The following is a 23,038-nucleotide window of genomic DNA, read 5'->3' as shown; positions in this document are numbered from 1 at the left end:
TTTTTTTTCCCTTTCTTAAAGTCTGTTTATATAGGGGAAGTAATAACAATTATTTTGAAGTAAAAAATATTGATGCTTTTGCTCATTAAATATTTTTAATAAAACAAAAACCAATTAGTTACAATCAAAATGTTCTGTTATTCTGCAGGAGTGCCCATCTCCCCAAAGGTCAATGGCCAACAATCAAATGCTATGGAAAACCTATTAAGAAAGAGCCCCCCAAATGAGATCAAAAATTCTCACCCACCCTCCCCCACTAAAAGTCTCAATGTCACAGTCTACACTAAGACCCCCTGGGCACCCCTGCTATTCTGGCCACTGTTCTCACCGATGTGAAATTAATAAATTACTGTTACATAAATAATCAATTATTATTACTCTAAATGTTAATGAGTTCTAGTATAAAATGTTCTGATGGATATTTATTAAAAGTAAAAAATTGTTATACATATAATAATATTTACTTTATTGCCAGTCATCCGTCATATTTCAGTAGAATTGTGTTTTCTTTCACTGAAATTTGAAAATGTTTTGGGAATTATACAACTATATGAATTTTTAAATTTTTTTAAATAAATGTAAACCTGTTTATCTCAAACCTGCTTATCTTGAAAACCTCTCTATATCAAAATTTCTCAATTTCCCTGCATTTCTAGAATAAAATTCTGTGGAACAGTTGTTGCATAAATTCAGCACAAATTCAATCAGAAAAAAACCTACAACTTTCAGCCAATGAAGATAAGTACTATCTTTCTGGGATATAATGGTCAAGTAGCAGATACTTGCATGAATATCTCATTTTTAAACGTTTTAGATTTAAGCTAATTTCAGTTTATCTTGCAGACTATTTTTTGGTTTTTAATCTGGTTGGTCACAAACTGCTGAAAAGAATTGCTACTGAGCTCACAACAAACTGTTTAGTAAAAGTAGTAAAGTGCTGTTCTATGGAATTAAGTTTATCAAGCTTTTTGCAAGAAAAATTCACCACTTCCTCGGGGCCTCCACAACAAAGGGGCCCCCCACAATTTTTACAAAATATCCTAACTTTCACGGGTCAAAAATATCGGATCACATATATATCTAAATATTCGGATATACATATCAAAGTATCGGATATTTTCAAAAATATGATGATCTTTTCAAACCCTGATTAGGGGCCTCCACTCCTTCGTTGTCCCAGGGCCTCCACACTTCCAAATCCGGCCCTGCTGACAACAGTTGTTTCACTGTTCCTAAATGCTATTTTTACACCTTTTTATAGATGGTTATCGTATTACATTTTAGAGCTGAAATTTTTGTATTTAAGCTATGATGCAGAGTTTAATTACAAAAATTTAAATACAATTCAGAGTGAGTTGCTCTTTCACAGTTAAATAACGTTGTGTTTTTTCAAGTTCAGCATGGTAAATCAGCTTCCTTTTTAATTATTTTCTGAATTGTCAAATAAACATTAAAAATAATAAACATTTAACATAAAATAAACATTTTTGATTCAATAAAATTGCATTATTTTTAATTCTCTTTGTCCTAACTTGCTAATCGGATTTAATTACCAATTTTGCCTAACTCTAAATATTAGATAATATATTCAGCAAACTGCTTTCAAAATTAGTGTTTTCTTTCTTTTTGCTGTATTCATCGAAATTCTAAATAATTAACCTTGGCAACATATTGTTCTTCAGTTTAAAGCTTTGGTTTAAAACAAATTCATACCTTTGTTTATCTTATAGAGACTTCGCACTTCAGAGCAGATGTCAAAATTGCTCCTGTGATATGAATGATTTTAGTCCTATATGTGATACAAATGGCAATACATATTTTTCACCTTGTGCTGCTGGTTGTCAAAATTACTCTTGGACACAAACAAATAAGTTTGTAAGTAACTTTTAAGAATTATTTAATTAATGTTCTTTGTTCAGATTACTTTAAGAGCGTATTTTTGAAAGTTTTTCTCTCATGCTCAAGAAAACAGTAAGATACTAACCTGTGGTGTATTCTGCGGATAAGCTGATAGAGTTGTAGCTTCCCTGAAATTTTTAAAATATTTTTTAAAAATGTATATTAAAATTTATTTTCCTTTCATAGTGTAAACACATCATTGAAAAAAGTTGAAAAGTGGACATTTAGTATAAAGGGATAAAAGTGAGAGGAGAAAAATAAGAAATTGTCTTGACCATTCATTTACGTGCTATTTAACTTCCAGTCAGGGTAATCTCCAGGGGGGGGGGGAGGGGGCGGGTGGAGGTTGTCCTCCAGCATATGAGATGTATTTTCAGAAAATAATAAAAATTCTCATTTAACATTGGTTTACTGCATTTCAATCTATGTTACTTAATATTTTGCTTTTCTTATGTTTTAGTGTGTATATTCTTTTATTTTTTAAATTTATGTATTGTATAACTTCTGTTATTATTGTGAATACAATACTGATGGTAATCACCAAAGTACAGTTGTATTCCCGCTAGTTAAATATGGTTTTTTACTTCCTTTTACAAAAAAGGAAGTATTGTGTTCCCGAAAAAATTTTCACTCAAAAATCGGCCTTAATTTCCATTTTTCTCACCCCCAATTGAATGTTGGGTTTTTTTTTCCGATTCGACCACACGTACATATGTACCTAAGAAGATATAGACGCCCGAAATATCCATTTTGAAGTTTTCCGAGTTAATTACAACGAGTTTTCTCGTGACGTCTGTACGTACGTATGTATATGCGTATGTGTGTATGTATGTCGCATAACTCAAGAACGGTATGTTCTAGAGAGTTGAAATTTGGTATGTAGACTCCTAGTGGGGTCTAGTTATTCATCTCCTTTTTTGGTTGCATTCGGCTGTTTCTAAAGGGGTCTTTTGCACCTTTTTGGGGGGAATTCATTGTTAATTTTGATGCAAACTCAAGTGGTGTTATAATTTGGTGGACACTTGGCGATACATCGCCAGTCTTTTGGTCGCCAGCTTGGCGTCAAATTTGGCGATTTTTAAAAAAAATTTCTTTAAAATCTGGTTTCAATGTGGCCATTGTTGGTGATATTTAGGGAGTTAGAGAGAGAATCACATTAAAATTGTAATAATAGGGAAATAACATTAAATTGGTGTAAAAGGAAGCCATGTGATGCACAAATCCAGCTCGTTAATCTATAAAATAAAAATATTTTTTGTAATTTTACCGAATTGATTGCTTTGTTATTTATCTGCGAACATTTATGTATACTGTCATTTTAGGCTTTCCATGAATGCTCTTGCATTCCACCTCATGGAAATGAATCTGCCAGTTATGAAGCTGTTAGTGGATTTTGTGATAAAAATTGTGCAATGTTCCTGCCTTACATTATTGTTATCAGCCTGAGTAAGATATTGTCATCCACTGCCCGTGTTGGAAATGTCCTAATATCTCTCAGGTAAGACTTATACAACATATTGAAAGAAATGTCCATGAGGGTGGAGTGAAAAACATTTTTTTTTTTTTCAAATTTTGAAGTGCCTGTGGTCTCAAAAGTTGCTTTTTAGCATCAATAGATCACCCCTAAAATTTTAGCCTTCTGTGATAATATCTTTAGGTTCCAAAATTGACCCCAAAAATGCAAAACATTTGATTTTTTTTTTTAATTTAAAAAATTGAAAATATCTGATTTTAAAAATATTTGAAATGGTAAATGGTAACATTAATATCTCACAAAGTGTTACTCCACTAGAATAATTTCTTTAAATTTCCAAAAAGCAACAAAATAAACCAAAAGTCCACCTTTTTTTCTTCCCAATTTACACAATCTCACAAAGCAAAAAGAGGTTAAATCCACAAAATATATATGTTTGAACACAAAATCTAAACTTTTTTCCAAGTTGTATTTTTAATTCCTTATTTAGATAATTTATTGTAACATTATAAAGGAAAAAAAGTAGTATTTTGGAAATAAAAACATAATACTGCATTATCTCTCTTTCCAAAAAATTGGGTACTTCAATATTCATGAATTCATTATTCGTAAAGTGCGTCAAAACAACTTAACAAACAGCCAATATGAACAACAATAGCTTAGGCATGAAGTTCTGATTTAGTGTCGAGCTTAGGCACTTTTGATCCAGACTCTAGTTTGCTCAAGATGAAACCCTTAGAGCCGAAATTAGTAAATGGAAGAATCTAATCCAATCAATGGCCAAGCAAAAGCTAGGGCAAAGAGCTCAATTCACGTGACTCAACAACGAGGAATGGTTGACATGTTTTGTGTGAAACTAGAAAAGGAAACCTGATTTCTTCCACAATGCTTTTCTTTAAAATCTATCATGTGATTTGTGGTCTTTCCTTCACAAATGAAAGTCTTCACTCCCTACATTTTATCTGTTCTGAATGGATAAAAACCATCAACTTCAACACAACAGCTTCTGAAGCCTCTGTTACCGATCTTATGGAGCGTTCCGTCGCTTGGCTGTGAAAAGGTATTTATGAATGTCCAAAATGCAAACTGGTGCCTCTGACTTAATTTCACCTTGAAGTAACTGCTTTAAGAAAGACTTAATGGCAGACATGGGTACTTTTTCGTTAGTTTTCAGGAATCATCGGAAAAACTATCAAAACTTGTGAAGATTTATTACTTGTGAACTTTAAAACAATATCCTAGAGCATTTTTCTTCAGTTTTGACTGGAACAGATATTTGCTCCGATCAACAATATTTGTATGAAATTTCCCTAGCCGTTTAATCTGTACTTTGTTCAACCAATCTTGCCAATAAAGAAACATGGTCCTGTAGTACATTCTAGACTGCCACTCGACTTGAGATTATATGTTTCTACAAAGAATCGAACTGAAAATATGGTTGCGTTGTGTACATATGTCATGAAAGTTTACGCTCCTGTCTGCTTCTTCCTAAAGACAAACTTTTCCTGTTTAGAAGGTCATCATATCTACAGAATGATCACATTTTCCAGATACTTGCCACACAACTTAAGAATGATCGTGGACTATATAATTCAACGTAATTCCTTTTTTGCTCACTCGGAGAACATATTATTATCAATGCTAGCTGTCAAAAGAAGACGCATTCAACTTCTAGCCTACCGCAGGATTTTGTCAATAAGAGACCAGTTAAGTGAACTGTCAGCTACACCAGTTAGGCAGTTTAAAGTGCCCAAGTTAAACTTCAACTATCAAGATTACACTGAACTCATAAACTGGCAAATAGAAACATATGAGCCTCCACTAACAAAAAAGTACCCACGTCTGCCATTAAGTCTTTCTTACAGTAGTTACTTCAAGGTGTAATTAATTTGGAGGAACCAGTTTGTATTTCGGACATTCATAAATACCCAAGTCACAGCCAAGCGACCGAACGCTGCGTCAGATTTATAACAGGGGCTTCAGAAACTGTTTGTGGTGAAGAAAGATGTGATGATTTCATCTTGATCAAACTAGAGTCACCAAAAATGCCTAAGTTCAACACTAAATCAAAATTTCATGCCCAAATTGTTGTTCATGTTGTGTGTTTGTTAAGTTGTTTTGAGGTGCTTTACAAACAGATATACATATTTAATGAAGTACCCTATTTCTTGGAAAATGAGATAATGTAATATGTTTTTACTTCCAAAATACTATTTTTTCCTTTTATAATGCTAAAATAAATTATCTAGTTAAGAAATTAAATATATGACTTGAAAAAAAGTTTATATTTTGTGTTTAAATATTTATATTTTGTGCAATTAACCCATTTTTGCTTTGTAAGATCGTGTAAATTAGGAAGAAAATAGGTCAATTTTCGGTTTCTTTTGCTGCTTTTTGGAAGTTTAAAGAAATTACTTTATTGCAGTAAAACTTTTATGAGATATTAATGTTACCAAGATTTAACATTTACCCCCTCAAACATTTTTTAAATCATATCTTTTCAATTTTGCAAAATAAAATTTTAAAAATGGATTGTTTTGCATTTTTGAATATTTTTAGGGCGATTTTAGAACCTAAAGATGTTATCCTAGGAGTCTAAAATTTTAGGGGTGATCTTTAGATGCTAAAAAGCAATTTTTTAGATCCCAGGCAATTCGAAAAAAATAAATTCCCTCTACTCTAATGTCCCAGTGTGAACTTATTTACTAGAGCTTTATCAAGGTAATAACAAGGATATGAAAACTAATGTTTCAAGAATTGTCGTACTGTCGAGGAATGTGGGGTAAATGAAATAGTTAAAATAACGTGCCTTTTTTAAAATGAACAAATTGGAAGTGTGTTTTGAAAATTACAGTGCATAAAGAACATTGTTTTTTGCAACAAAACTTGCATTGGAACATTGTTTTTTATTTTTGGGCAGTAAATTTGGACCATAACTTTTTTTCATGGAGTAAAGAGAAAACTAAACTATTTTTCTAATGAAATATTTTCTATTTGACTATTAAAAATATTTTTGGTAAAATGTATTAGTAAAAAAGGAATGAAATAATTAATGAATAGATAATGGAACAATAAGCAAATTAATTAATATGTGGTGGAAATTAAATAAATGAATAAGGCAGTGAAAGAATAAGGAAACAAGTGGATAAATGAATGAGTAAGCAAATTATTAAATTAAATAATGTAACTGAATTATTAAATGAACACAGAAGATTTAAATGATTGAATCAATAAAAAAAATGGAACTATTTCTCTTTACCCATTCCATTTTGCTCAGCATGCATGATTATAAAAAAACATTTTAAATAACAAGTAACTAAAGTTAAGAATTTTAAAACCCTTCAACTGAGTCACATTTAACATTTTCTTTAAAAAAGCATCATAATTCGAATTTTATATAACATGGAAGTTCCAAACACATTCTATCAGAAACAGAAAAAAATACTCTTTATTTTGGTACTAAATTTTAAAAAATTAAAAATGTTTTCATTGCAAAAATTGCACAAAACCTTTAAGAGATTTTTAATTAATATCTTTGTTAATTAATGTCATCCAAAGACGCAACCTAGCTAAGAACACTGTCGATCAACTCTCCTTTTGAACAATTTTTTTCCTCCAAAACCGGTCCATCCGTTTAGGGGCTAGAATGCCACAGACAGTTACACACACACACACAGACAGGTCAAACTTATAACCTCCTTCCTTTGTGTGTCGGGAGTTAAAAATAGACTTAATATTAAATAAATAAATACTGCACTGAATATTAGTTCTGTTATTTCCGTTATTGAACTATTGATAGTGCAATTTTACATGATCTTCAATTATGTTCAAACAGGAAGTTCCGTCTAGAACTTAAGGAGCCTACTACCCGGTATACCCATATCTTTTTTTAGTATCTGATCAATCGTCTCAAAAATAGCTAAAATCGTAAATTGTTTCAAACATAATTTTTTGATATTTTAAGCTGATTTCTAGGAATGAAATATGCCTCAGTCATCTAAACAATTAGATGCGTAAAAATAAATAAATAAAAGAACAAATAAAATAGCAGCACCTTTTACACAAAGCAGCTAATACACTTGTTTTCCATTTAAAAAAATCTTTAACCGCTTTCAAAACGAAAAAAAAACTAATGAGCTCATTAAGATAAATGTATCATATCAAAAAAAAATTATTTGTTTTTCCCCTGTTGCCAAAATTTTTTTTTTAATGAATTAATGTACTTTCCGAAATAAATAATTACAATAAAATGTCAACTTAATAAAATAATTTTCATTGTCAAAAAAAAGAAAAAATCATATGCACATATCTTTGTGTAGAAACATAAAGGACTTCGAGTTTATCCACCAAAAACTGAATACATAAATCAAAACTTTAGAGTGAAAATAAAAACAGGTCATATTAACAATAATTATTTCACAGTTAAAACCATGGCTGCAGAGTAAGAGTCAGCGTCACTCTCATTTTGAGATAAGAGTCAGAATTGAGAGCTGAAAGTTTTTAATTCAAAGACTCAGAGTTGAAATTGGTCATTTTCCCTTAGTGTCCGCAACTCGGCCGATTTTGCGGAGTCGGAGTCAGTCATTTTTCCTCTGTGTATAAATTTTTGCAAAAACTATAAAATCAGAGTCAAAGTCCGACTAATTGTGTGGCACAGGAATCGAAATCACAGTCAGGTGCCCCAAAATTCTCTGAGTCAGAGTCGCGAATTTGTCGTTAAGAACTATTTCCAACAAAATTTGTTTGAAGTAAATCCGTCTTCTAGTGCAGAATCTACATTGACTTTCAGTTTCCCCATAGGCGCTAATTTTAAAGGATTTGAACTGTTCAAAATTTAACAGAAAATGTCCAAATAAAAAAGATATTTTATATACATGTTTTCATCAAAAGCTTTTCCCTACAAAGTTTGTTTGAAGCAAATTCGCCTCTAAGTTCGGAATTGCCGTGAATTTCCACGTAGGCGCTAATGTTAGGTTTCTTTGAACTGTTCAAAATTGAACAAAAACTAGTTCAAATAAAAAAGTGAAATATAGGAATGAGGTATCCTCGCCCAGATCTTTCGAACAAAAAAGAAATTTGTTCGAATCTGACTATTCATTCAAAAGTTATTAGGAGGAGGGGACAGACAGACAGATCAACTGACAGACAGACCGACAGACGTTTTTCCCCATCTCAATACCCTACATTCCATTTTTTAATTTTTCAATACTTATTTAGTTTTTTTTTTTTTTTTTTTGGACTTTTTTTTGTTTTTCACAATATTTTCAACATGCATTAAGCCTTCTTTCATGCTTTTTTTTCTTCTTTCTCCGACTTTTACTGGGAAAGTAGGCTAAAAAGGGATGTTTTGGGCTCTTGCCTGAAAAAGTTTCGCAATTGAAGTCCTAAAAATTGCAGGCCATCATGTTTTGTGTTGGGGGAAGGTGTGGGGTTCAAAGCTTTAGTACTGGAATTTAAGATGCTAAAAACCACCCCCCCCCCCATCAGGCAACTCCTCAGAAGAAGAGAAAGAAGAAAGAATGGCCAATTGAACTTCTGCTTTTCGTGGAGATTGTCTTGGTGCATTAGACTTCTTTATCATGAAGGATGTTACTTTTTGATGCTTTAGTGTTTTAGGAATAAAAAGCACTGAGCCGATGCTTAGATCCATACTTCCCTTCTGCAAAATCTCCTGTTTTATGTGAGGAGTTTACATTAGCTGTGAGATATGAGAATTGTTAAAATCTCACGCAATATCCATTCTCCGTACGTTTGATCACGTTGTTGTGCGAATTTACTCTGTAGTGGATAGAATACACCACCTATGAGATTTTGTTGTACAAATTTGCAACAGTAGTTGAGGGTTTAATAAACATAACTGCAATGTTCACTAAAATTGATACAGTGAGAAGCAAAGGGATGTAAGTGCCAAAAATAAAAATTTGGAGATCACCAGTACAAATAGTAGGTGAACCTCGCTTCTGTTTTAAGGCAAGATATTGTACTAGTAGCCCTGGTAGGCGCTGCTATTCAGCATGATTTTAAAAAACTTTTCAATGAAAACCTAACTAGGATCTGAACTTTAAACGCCTTTTACTCAAAACTTGAAAATGTCCACTTACATCCCTTTGCTTCTCACTGCTTCAACTGGTATTTTAATGTTTGAGCATTGATGTATCATTAAAACTGATATGTTTTTCCTATTTAGGTGTGTTGATGAGAAAGATAAAACTTTAGCGCTTGGAGCAGTTGAATTTGTAATTTCTATATTTGGTAAGTTTATAACTTGTTTTTGACTTGCCTCTTTCAAAAAAGTATTTTCAAGAAGTTGCTCTAAACACTCTTCCTTTTTTTTTGTGCACTTGATGATAATGTTTACTCTGTTCATTAAAAATAAGTGTTTATGAAAGTAAAATAACAAAAAAAATCACTTTAATTTTATCCAAAATTTCAATTTGAAGGTGAATTTTTTAGAACAAAAACTTAAATGAACTGAAATCCTAGTGCCGAAAAGTTGTTATATGTGAATAATCATTATAAGAACATGATTCACAGCTTCAAATTATTTTTTTTTAATAAGGTCAGTAAACTTTTTGATAATACAGGATATAGTTTTAAGAAATTTGACTTTTTAATTAATGGTATCACTTGCTTCTAATAGTGATTTCTTTTTCATATAATCAGACATCAAGATTTTGTTACTGTCAAAATGTTTCTGTTACTTATGTCTTTACATTTCTGTGACTGTGATTGCAATTATCAGTCTTGTTTAATAAAATTTATGAAAATTGAATGTGTACTGTTAGTAAAAAAATAACTATGGATCCGCAAAAGCCAAATTGTATCGTGTTTCTCTTTTGTATGCTAATATGGGCATCAAAAAATATGTTACTGAAAATTGTTTATTTGTTGTTTTTAAAATCAATCTGAATGCTTTTTTTTTCTTTTTGGGAGTTTCTGAATGTGTTAGAGTTATTTTTTTAAGGTACTATTACCACAATCAAATAATGCTCTTAAAATAATTAAAATTTTAAACATTTCATTTAGTTTAGAACAGAGCTATATTATAATTCATTGTCTGTTTTTTTTTTCATCAAAACCATTTTAAAATTTAGTATTTTTTTACTACACATTTCAAATATATGTGTTTAAGAAATAAAAACAGCAATATATTTTTCTGACATAGTTTTTTTTTTACCATGCAATTTTATAGTACTTTTTTATTTTACATTTATAGAAATTGCTTTTAGTAATTACGCAATTTAAACCCCAAATTTTTATCATAAACTTGACTTCATACAAGTCTGAAACATTTCATAAGACATTGCTTTTAAAATAATGAAAGTAAATTTAAAATGCTTGTATGCCAAACTTAGTTTTTTTCCTGAATCTCAAGAAGCTTTTATTGTTTTGTGTCTTTTTTGTGTTAAACGTAATGTGCATAAAGTGTCCTGTACTAAAAACCTCTTTCTAACTGTTAGCATTTGTTTTCCAGCAACTATTCCTTATCCTTTGCTTTATGGATATGTGATTGATAAAACTTGTCTTATTTGGGATCATACGTGTGGTAAACAAGGAAACTGTTGGCTTTATGATAGGGATTTGTTTAGACTTTATTTCCACAGTTTATCTATCACCTTTATTTTTGTTGGAGCTTTATGTGACTCTGTTGTGTTTTTCATGAGCTCTAGAATCGAAAACTTTTATGGATCTGATCATTCTGAGAATGAAGAAGAAACTAAAATGTAGCAACAGTGAAATCTGTTTTTTTTTTTTTATTGTTTCATTGTTTGTTCTGTGTTTTGGTCTAATTTGATATTTCATGTTAACAAACCTGTGCTTTTAAACTAAACTGAAGCTCTAGATTAGTGATTGCCAAAATGCGATCATTTCATTGCAGCTCGCTACCAAAGAATCAAGTCCTAGTCGCCAAAAGTCTTTACACTGTCATTTACACTGTTAATATGAAAAGTTACAAGTAATATTTTGGTGTGCAGGGAAAGTAAATAGTCTTACAGCTTTCATTTTTAAAATTTGTTTTCATGCGAGATACTGAACATAAAAAACTATTTTAACATAAACAGCATTGGAATGTAAGTGTATAGTAAATTTCTGAACGTATAACTTTGTGCTAGTAGTTTCCAATTTTTCATTTTGTAAAAATAATTTTTTTCCCATTGTTCATTTCAGACCGAATATTTTCAATCAAAGTTCTAAAATCAATTATTCCTGATATTTGTATATCAACTTGCATTTAAAAATGGTCTGTTTTTACAATCAAGATAGTTTCTTTTTTTCTTATGTTTGCGTTTAAGATCTTTAACAATTCCAAATGCTTTGAAAAATTATTGTTTCAGGTGACAGAAATTTTCTGGCTAATAAAAAAGCCAAAACCTCTCTCACATTTGTTGACAATTCTCACATTAGTTTTCTCATTTAGTTATAATTGCCTACATTTGTATTATATTTAAAAATTTGCAAAATATTTCCTTTTGTTGCATGCTTATATCTTTACTAGAAAGTTGCCCGTCAAGGCATGACAGGTGAAAAATTCTTCTACTCTTCTACATTTGTACGAAGCAATTGCCTGTTTGGTGATATTTTGATATTTGAAATTTTGCCGTAACGCCTGTGGTTTAACCCTAAACTCCAGTGAATAGCGTCAATTTTCAACCACATTTTTATTCTTCATTCCCCTAAAATCACTCTTACGAGTAAAACAGTTAAGTTACCGGATCGAGTTCAGCCTTGTCACAATCTTTTCCTGCATGTTAAACATTACCAAAACATATTATCAAATTATCATGCTGTTTTGCGGGTTACTCGATCATCGGCTATTATTTATAAGAGGATATTTCATTTATATCCAGTGATTTTTTTTTTTATGTTCTTTTTGTAAAGTATCAGAATCTTTTAATTTGTTGCAAATGTTACTAATAGCAGAAAGGATTATATACTGTTTGCAATGTGTGCATACTTTTTCAAAAAGTGGCTACCATTTTTTGACTTTGGTAGCCAGTAGCTACTATTCAGAAGTCCTAGTCTTATACTTTAAACTAAAAACTTAGTTCTTAATGTTACAGAATGTTAACTGCCTGCAAATTTTTGCATACTTGTGGTACAAAACTAATTTAATCTTTTTTCCTGTTTGTTTGAATATTTTTAACCTTATTGTAAAATTAAATTTATTTACAAAATATTAAAGCCAATGTTGCTTGATTTTTGCGTTTGATGACACTTGCACGCTAACCAACTAGAACGGGATGTTGTGCGGCACATTTCCTTCTGAATTTTTCCACATGTATATTCATACAAATCTTGCATTGGCTATTATTTTCTAGAATTTCCGTTCTTTATTTTTTTTTCTTTGCTAGTCGAAACAAGAGGAGTTCATTAGTATTACTTCTATTTCAATAGATCAAAGTTCCGAAATTTTCATTCGTAATTTCAAATAAATGTTTAATAATAAGTAAATCTTTGCTTTTTGTCTGATATACTAATTTTTCTCAAATGTCTCTAATTGTACAAGCATTGAGCTTTTTACTTGTAATTACTAACAACTAATTAATACTAATCACATTGAATCAAATGTGTTTTTACTCTTATTGTGTGAAATTTATTCATCGTGTCTGAAATTGTTGGAATCCTTTATAATTTCAAGTGTTGCAGAATAAGTATTGTATGTCCCCTTGCATTTTTTTTTATAACACAATGCAAGAGATAAATTAAAAACTTGGAATTTAACCATGTTAATTATATTGTTCTTGAATTTAATAACATTTAGATGTGCTTGAACTGTAATGTGAGTAATTTGTTTTAGAATTAACTCTATATATGTGTATCTATAGAGTTATTATTTTTTATGATTTTTTTTTTTTTTTTTTTTTTGAGTTTTTAAATGTAGATCAAAATTTCAAAATTTTCCATTTTTAAGCAAGTCCAATCTTTCTTCATATTAAAACACTTTGTGTTGTAAAATAAGTCGCTTTCCGATATCAAGTTTTTTTAAATTCAATATGTGCTTCACAGTAATTACTTCTTTATTTTAATATTTTAAACTTGTGTCAGACTGTAAAAGTTCCATTTATTTTGATGGAATTCTATTAAATACAGTATTTTCTCTTTCTGACTAACATTATTTCTCAGTTACTCCTCAAAATGGCCACATTTTCTAAAGAATTACTTTTTTCTGGTCAAAACAATATTAAATGGCTAAACCTAATCCCAGCTTTAATCTGGCCCTGGTTGATGTTAATTTAGAGCAGCTACTGCTCAGATTGCAAGTAATTTGATTTCATTTAGACTTAGCCATGTCTTTATGCAAAAATCTTTAAACTTGCAATTATTTTGCATTAGTTTTTTCTGGGGTCGATCCAAGCCGAAATTGGGTCTGCTTTGTGGCCCCTTCACTAAATTCCACATCGTAAAAAAGGCCTTATTATTCACAAGAATTTCACATTGTAAAAGCAGCTGCTGATATAGCAGATACTCTGTAATTAAAAGTTTTTTTAATGCATCACTTTTTAAGAACTTTGATTAAATCTAAGAACTTTAAGCGTATTATTTTATATATCTTATCATTTGCTCTTTTTATACTCTTTAGGACTTTATTAATATTGTATGACGACTAAAAATGCTTTAATAGTACGTTTTTCTAGAAAAAAAGGCAAATTCATGAAAATGACTTTTTTACAAAAATAAGGAAAATTCACAAAAATATTTTACTCTTTTACAAAATGCAGATCCAAAAAATAAAAACCTGGATTGATTCCATTTTTTAAACAGCAATAATTTTTCTTCAAATAAATAACTATGCAATATCCCTACCCTAATATTATGCTTTTTATCTAACACTTATGAAGTAAAATTTTTGTTTTAGAAATTGTTAAAATATTGATTCATAAATAAAGTTCTGTGAAGAATTACTCTATTTTCTTTAAACTTGTACGTCAACTGTATTTCAGGAGAATGAAAATTTAAGGTAAAATATACTGTCTAAGTTTGGTCTATGTGTAAAAATATGAATTCCTGAATACAACAAGCAAAGTATCATAATGGTATTATTGTTTTATTTATTTTTTTTCAGATGTGTATATAATATGTATATACACAAATTATCATGAACTCGATAGCTCATTTTTTAAGCCTTATAGAGGTATGCATTTAGTTCCAATCAGAAAACTGTGAATAAATCATATGACAATTATACACTATATCACCAAAAGCATTGGAACACTTTCAAACATTTACATTTTTAAAGATTTCTCGAGAAATAAGAGACCATTTGCTTTGTAACTTTTGTCACATAAAAGGTATGCTCCAATTGTTATTTTCCAATAAAATTTATGCCACCCATTCATCTAAACCCTAATTAGATTCCCCACCTCATAATAAAATTCCAGTTCAATATCTTAAAAAATCAGGAAGTTATCAGCGATCTAATGAGCCGAATTTGAATAGCTCTTCAGTACACAAATAATCTCTTTTTATCATGATTCACACTGAGAGATTGCAAGCGACTGTTGCAAACTTGCGAATGACTCTAACGAATCATCACTTATCCAAGAGCTATTCAAATTGGGCTCATTAGATTGCTGATTTTCTGAATTTTTCAGATATTAAACTGGAATTTTATTTTAAGTTGGGGAATATAATTGGGGTTTAGATTATGAAAGTTATAAATTGCTATCTTTTGTGCATGCATAGTGAAAAACTGTGCCAAAACAGAACAAAATGCAGCTTTATTGAATCAGCCGCTTTTTTGGTATTCAAACTGTTTAGAACAAGTAGGATTCATATAAGCCACTGTATTTTACTTCTCTTGTATGCTTTCAAGTTTTTTGAAAGTTTGGTAAGTTTCGATGGAAAACTTTGTGCGTTATGAGCCAAAAAACTTCAAATAAAATTTGTAGTTTTGAAATAAATGCTTATATCTTCATTAATATCTGATACTTTCTTGTAAGTATAAAATAACTGTACATAGTAAGCTAACTAATGTCTGAAATTTGCTGCTTACTCCCAGCTATTTACGATGAGGAATGATCAAAAAACGTTTTTGCTTTCTTCAATTTGTTGCTGATCCCTTAAATGCATGAGTTAATTTAGCAACCCAACAGACTTTTTGATCTCATTCCTACTCAAATTATGCAGTTCCCTGGATTTAAACCAGGGAGGCTGCTGGTTGAGAGTTTTGGCCTGTCTTTGACAGCGGGAGCATACCTTTTATGTAACAAAAGCTACATAACAATTTGTCTCTTATTTATCGAAAAATTCATAAAGATGGGATTATTTGAAAGTGTCCCAATACTTTTGGTGATGTAGTATACTTCTTAAAAAAGTATTTAAAGAAGATCATTCATGTTGAATCTCTAATTATGTGGTAATTTTATTTTTAGTGTTAAATTTTTGTTATCTTCTATGTTAAGATCTCTTTATTTATTTATTTTATTGATTTGAACTTACTGTGATTAATAAGATCATGAGACTGTAAACGATTTTATCTTTCATTACCTTTATTACAATATTTTCATTCACTTAAACATTATAAATAATTTTTTTTTTATGATTTAGAGTATTTATAAAATTACAAATGCACACTGAAATTTAACTGTTGGAAAGTTAGCTTTAGGGCACCGTTAACTGCCTATACTGCTGTGTGCAGGTAAAGGCAGTAAATGCAAAATTTTCATTTAAATGCATTTTTGTCATCTATTGTTTGTTATCTTTATTGTACCAGCTTGCTTTTTTGGTTTCCACTGAAAAAAAGGCGCGAAAAAATGTCTAATTCCAACATTTTTCTATTAGTATAAAATCCACCAGACATTTCTTCAACTATCTCAAAATCTCATTACTGCAGATACTGCCATTTACCTGCACATGGCAGTATACCTTGATGCAATATACATTTGTATATTAATTGCTTGCATTTGTCTAACTTAACACGTTTACTGCCAACTACGAGAGAACTGTTAGGCATAAATGCCTGTTAATAACAACAGTAAATAATCCTATCTCATCACCTCACAACACCAATAGTAAAAGAATGTTTTCCCTTACTTATAATGTATTACCAATCATTCTGCATGACTGGGGCAAAAGATTCTTATCAGCACTCATTCACATTGGTCGAATCGACCGAATGTTTGGTTTCACTTTCGTCCACCTTAGCGGGTATTCTGTAGTGGATGACGTCACACGGAAGCTTCTAGAAGGAATCTGATGGCACGTGTGCTTAACGATAGCAGTGATGAGTGTCCGTTCACATGACTCGGATATACTAATGACCCGGGGGGATATTTAAACTACTTGCGGCTTATGTTCTTTCTCTTTGATCATCTCTCGTAGTTGTAGACGGTAACTAGATAAGTATTCGAACTTGCTAGTTTCTGCCGTTTGCCTTTATTAAAAATGATGAGCTGGAGTTAGCTTATCTACAAATGGGTTTCTTCGTCGAAGTTTTAGTCGATAGTCATGCAGTTTGCATTGTAGTATTAGTTATCTCGTTCAAAAGTAGCATGTGTTGAGATTATGTTCTTAGTACTTATTTTTATCATTTACAGTGTTTTAACTATTTACATTGTTGTTTAGACGTCATGAAAATTAGAAATAGTTTGTTAGTCTTATTTCAGAACTCACTCTGCTAGTATCAAAGGAAACATTGGGGAGATATTATTAGATTAGAAATTCTCCCCAACAAGAACTCATAGATTGCGCTCTTTTCTAGGACGCCAACTACAAATTATCTACGAGTTCTACGAGCTACTTGTCACTTTTTGGCAGCTGCGGTTACATTTGGAATATATCAGTGCTAATATCAATATAGATGGGTAATATCAATAGCTTCTGGGACAAGAACAAAAAATCAGTACTGCCTTACACAAACAGAAAATTTATTTAAAAAAAGAACAAAAAAGTTTATTATAAAAATTAATTAAATTCACAAAATAAAAGATTTTATTGCCTGTGGAACTTCTTAAAACACTCTTCAACACAAAGCGCTGGTTTCGCTTTACAGGATGGACAGAAATGACATGTTTCTCACCATTTATTGCTTGAGTACACGTACTGCATGGCTTTGTCGGACACTTTTTTTTTGGAAGGTGGTTTCAATTTTTATGCTTTTTTATGCTAAGTACTATTAATGTACTAATGTACTAATTATGCTAGAATTAGAGTTTTTAATAATATAATGTGAAAAAATCAAATTGATATTTTTATACCGATTTCTAAAATTTTCCATGGCAGTCAATGTGTTAACATTTAGTAATACTTATGATGAACACAGCATTTTTTAAAAATACATATGTTTTAGTTCATTCAGTTATTTTGTCTTTTACTAGTATTTTATGAAGCTATGATATTTTTGATAAATTTAGCATTTTGTATTTTTTAAAATGAATGCTTTGTAAAACCTTTTGTACTCTTTTTCACTGAATAAAATCTGAAGAGAATTAATTATCAGTTTGTTTTTTGGGTGTTTCTTACTATTATTTTTACACTGACCAAGTTTGATTTTTTGTTCTGCTTATTCATATATATTTTTTCTCTCAGTTCGAATTGCATCTTCTTCACTCGAGTTCAAATGCCATTTTACTCAACTGCATGAAATATTCAAGGGTTTTTTTTTTTTAAAGTTAATATATTTAACACTGTTCATTATTCTTAAAATATTGCTTTTTTTAGTGACCATTTTAAATCACAATAGAAATGAGTTAGTTTTGATTTTTCATCTGTTTGTTGAATCGCTTTGTTTCAAAAATAGTGGACTGCTTCCATAAAACTAAAAGTATTAGTTTATTGGACCAAATTCTTTATTATATTTTAACTATTTTCTTACAATGTATCAATGCACAACCAGCAAATAACTTTTCCAGTTCTCGAATTCTGGATAAAGAAATTATATACTGCTTCAACATAATGTATTATAGTAATGTTTCTTGCATCAAGAGCTTCACTTGAAAAAAGGCATTGTCCGAACAACTTGTAGTTTATTTTAAGTAGTCAATTTTTCATTACATACATTTATTAAAACAAGATCTATGTCGATCTAAACAAAGGAAATTTAATTATAACTACAAGATACTTGTTTTTACTTTCCGTTTTTGGAGATGTGATTGTATGTTTTTAATTAAATAAAAAGAAGATAATTCAAATTAATAATGTACTAAAAATTATTTATTTTTAGTGATTCTCCAGTCCATTTTACCCTTTCAATATTTTCCATTACCTGAGTATCTGTAAGTACCAAAGTAAAGTTTCAATGGTAGAAATAATGTCATCATGGGAAAGTAAGTTTTCTGTTATATTGTTTTGCATTTTCCTGTATGAATTTACAAGAAATTTAAAGAGATCATGCAGATAATTGAAAAAAAATAAATAGAAATTATTATGATTCTAATAATAAAAATCTATTTGTGTGTGTGTGTGTTTTTTTTTTTTTTTACAAATGCTTTGTTTCATATTAAATTTTCAGTGCTAAATTTCAAAAATTTAGTTCTATTGAGTGAAGAATTGATGTTAAAAATTTCCTTTTGATAAAAAAAAATTAAAAATCCTTTCAATGAATTAAATAAAACGCAAAACCAGTGTGGTTAACACACTTATAAAACTTTTCGGATGAAAGCACAATTGTTTATTCAAGGTTTCATTAACTCTGTTAGAGCTATACTGCTAACAGCTAGAAAGTTAAAATGAACTGCTTTATTTTTATTTTGAATTAATATAAAAGAAAAAACTTGTGCAATTTCTGAAAAGGAAAAATGCACGGTTTTGGTTTTGAAACAAAGTAGTGCAAAATCAGGTACTTATCAATTAGGAATGGAATTTAGTGAATTTTCGCAGGTTAAAAATGCTGTTAAGAGTGATAACGATAGCCAGTATCATCTCAGAAAACTTGATGGGTGGAAAAAAATTTCTGGAGAGGACTGTTTTAATTTGTAGCTTCTATGCTCAATTAAATCTATTGCACTAATTTTGTCTCAATTTGTAATTATTTGGGTAAAAATTATTTTAAAAAACACACTTGCCCATCTTGTTTTTGTCGTATTTAGTTAAACTGAGGCTGTGAGAACCAAAGGGATGAAAGTGAACTTTCTAAAGTTTTGCGTACAACGCATATAAAGTTCAGATCCTAAGTAGGCTTTCACTGAATTTTTTTCCAAAACCAAAGTGTATATTTCGAGGCTACTAATACTATCTCCTGCCCCATAACAGAAGAGATGTTCTCCTACTGTATGTATAGATTACCTCTAAATTTAAAATTGCTTCTAACTGCCTCAATTGGAAGTAGCAGGTTTCACTTAATAAAACTGCAATAATGCTCTTTGCAATAGTGTGATTTTGCTATGGCACCTTGGTAGCTGCACTGCTGGATTGCAAATCAAAATATTCGACTCAAATGCAATAATAAATTATTTTCAAATAAAAAAAGAACCGACTTCAAAAAACACTAAAAAGTAAGGAGCTAAAAAAAGGAACTAAAGAGTAAAAAATAATTGGACATACTTGCATACGATTTTCTACCCAAATGTATAAATCAAATTTATTTTACGATTCCAGTACAAAAATCAACTAAACTAAACACCCAATTATAAAATAAACACTGATTTTAATTACTATACGATGAATTATTTTAATACCTAACTAATTATATACGATCTCTTAATTTTTAATAACCATTTGAAGTTGGGGCTCCTATAAACTACTACCGAACGTAAATAAGTAGGTTTAGTTTTGAAGACTTTCATGTTTTGTTAAATTAGTGTTTAACTCAGAATTTGGTGAGTTGTCAGTTACATTAGGTAGTAGTGTATAGGAGGCCCCGACTTCAAATGGTTATTAAAAATTAAGAGATCGTATATAATTAGTTAGGTATTAAAATAATTCATCATATAGGGTCTGGTGGGGTAAAATGGTCATAAAATCATAGGTTTTCAACTAAGGCGGATAATAAATACAATACATTCTATAAACATCTCAACTTTTTTTGTTGTTATTTTACATTGTAATATTAAAGAACACGGTCCATTGAATTTTGGGAGAAAAAAATTTCGATTTAAGTAGTTTTATAACACTTTCTTTTTTCTATGTATTTATGACCATTTACCACATGGGGTGGGGGAAGTGGTCATAGTTAAAAATTGGTGCAAAACCATTATAAATAACTCTAACATTTGTATATTTTGGTTATTTTTATAGTTACAAGTATATGCACAAGTATATGTGTGTATACATTAGTATATATGTGTCGTGTAAACATGTGTAAACACATTCATAATGAGTAGATACATGTATACATCAGATACATGCATGCACATGCCTATTCAAGTGTATAATACATCTATATACAAGTATATAAGCATGTATACATTATTACCTACAGGAGTGTATACGTGTCTACACGAGTATATATGTGTCACATGTAGATATATACAAGTATATATGTTTATAAGTGAACATAATATGTGCGAATGCACTTGTATCTCGAGTATATGTGTGTATAGTAGACATATAGACGCATATATATACATATATATTAATTCGTGGATATATCCAGTGCGTCTTTGTACGTGTCTGCTCACGTATATAAATATGGAAGCACAAAATTATACGTATGCATATGTGCAAACACGATTATATACCTGTATAGACATATTTACATGTATTCACCAGTACATGTATGTATACACGAATATATACGCTTATATACACACATGTATGCCAACAAGGTGAATCCAAGCTCTTGGGCAAAAATGTAAAGGGTGTGAGAGGGGAGGATAAGAATCATAAGAAACTTATGGTCCTCCGAGACGCGACATGCACACAAATCCAGAAAATAATGGATGCAAATCAGGTCACAAATTTGTTGCACAAAGATGATTTTACCCAACATTTTCCTTTTTAAGAAATATTTAGAGCAGTTGTTTAAATTTACCACCTGTAGTAGCTCTAATATATGCATCGGAACAAAGGCTGACTGATAAAAGTTTTTCAAAAGTCTCGTTATTGCAAGAGAGTGATTTGTGATTGCGACTCATGTATGACAGCTGCAGGCTGCAAATTTCATCAATTGCTTTATAATTTTTTTAAGACATAACATGTTGTGTAAAATTGTCTTTGTGTAATATAAATTTGTGACCTGTTTTGCATCCATTAGTTTCTGTCTTTTCGTGCATGTAGCACGTCAGCATTGTGTTTGTGACCATATGTTTCTTATGATTCTTGCTTTTTATCCTCCTCTCTAACACCTTTTAATAATTTGCTCAAGAGTTTAAACTCACCCTGTACACTTGTATATCGTAATACATTCAGCTAACTGCTAATGAGTAAGAGTTCTTGAGACATATAGGAAGTTTCTGTCCAGTCAATTTTTTCTTAATTCTAACAAACAAAATTTCCCAAAGAAATTAAAAGAGGTGTTTAGATTTTAAATTTTTTCTTATTCACACAAAATATTTTTTTTTACCAAATAAAATTTTGCCAGTTGTAAAATTTTGTATTCAAAATGTAGTTTCTAACTGCCCTACTCTAAACTAAATTTTTCACATTCATTCGAACATTTATTTCTAAGATAGAGCCATTTATTTGACATATGACCACTTTCCCCCAACAGACCCTAGTAATTAAAATCAGTGTTTATTTTATAATTGGGTGTTTAGTTGATTTTTGTACTGTAATTGTAAAATAAATTTGATTCATACATTTGAGTAGGAAATCGTATGTAAGTATGTCCAATTATTTTTTACTTTTTAGTTCCTTCTTTTAGCTCCTTACTTTTTAGTGTTTTTCAAATTTGGTTCATTTTGTATTTGAAAATAATTTATTTATTTTTGCATTTTAGTGGTGTAAATATAGAATAAGTACCTACGGTGCATGTAGATTTGAGATGCATGTAAGGTATATGGTACACTCCTTAAATGCATCTCAAGTGAGAAAGCATCTAGCACAGGAGTCTGAAAACAGCAAAGATGAGCAAAATAGAGAAAGAAATAGAGTACAGCGTCTCGGAGACTTCCGAAGACTGAAGAAAAGATTTTTCAAATGCGCAATTATTTACAAAGAAAATTGTCTTCATCATCAGTTTGACTTCATCTAAGTATGCTTTCTGAAAAAAATTCACGAGTCACTAAAAAACAACCGAAATTGTTTTAACTTTGCCTATATAATTTGAAGAGTTTTTTTGATTTTTCAAGGATCCTATCTTCAGATGCTGACCTGATGACTATGGGATCACCTGGGAAGTAAATATACCTTTTCAAAGGAGAAAAGAAAATAAAATTTCCCAAATTGGTCTTTGCATGTTTGAGTTCACTGGGGAAATACATAAAAAGATTCCGACAAATTGAGAATGTCCTTTTTGAAGTCGGTTAAAAAAAAAAAAAGAAATCTCTATGTGTATAATATTTTATACAATTGGCAATAAAAACTGATCTTTGTTACTCTCCAGGATTTTTTTGTGCACTAATTTAATTCGAACTATTTAAATGTCGATGGTTTTCCTAACTATTTTATATTTCACAATAATACGTGCCACGTAACTCGCGAAAAAAGCCACATTTCTCTTTACTTGGCCAGGTTATTGATGACACCACACTAGAAACAGAATATCTACTGTGATGTTGTATATATGAAGATCAAAATACAGCTAAAGCAATGATACTTAATGAATTTCTCATTGCTTCAGAGGAA

At 30.4% G+C, this 23,038-nt stretch overlaps 1 pseudogene; it reads left to right on the top strand.

The window, feature by feature from the left end:
• LOC129222901 (solute carrier organic anion transporter family member 74D-like) overlaps window positions 1-11,101 on the top strand; it is a 34,741-nt pseudogene extending 23,640 nt beyond the window's left edge.
• Window positions 11,102-23,038: the final 11,937 nt, after the last annotated feature.

This window comes from Uloborus diversus, chromosome 5, assembly GCF_026930045.1.
Source record: "Uloborus diversus isolate 005 chromosome 5, Udiv.v.3.1, whole genome shotgun sequence".
Classification (NCBI taxonomy): domain Eukaryota; kingdom Metazoa; phylum Arthropoda; class Arachnida; order Araneae; family Uloboridae; genus Uloborus; species Uloborus diversus.
This window is presented reverse-complemented; position numbering and strand designations above follow the sequence as displayed.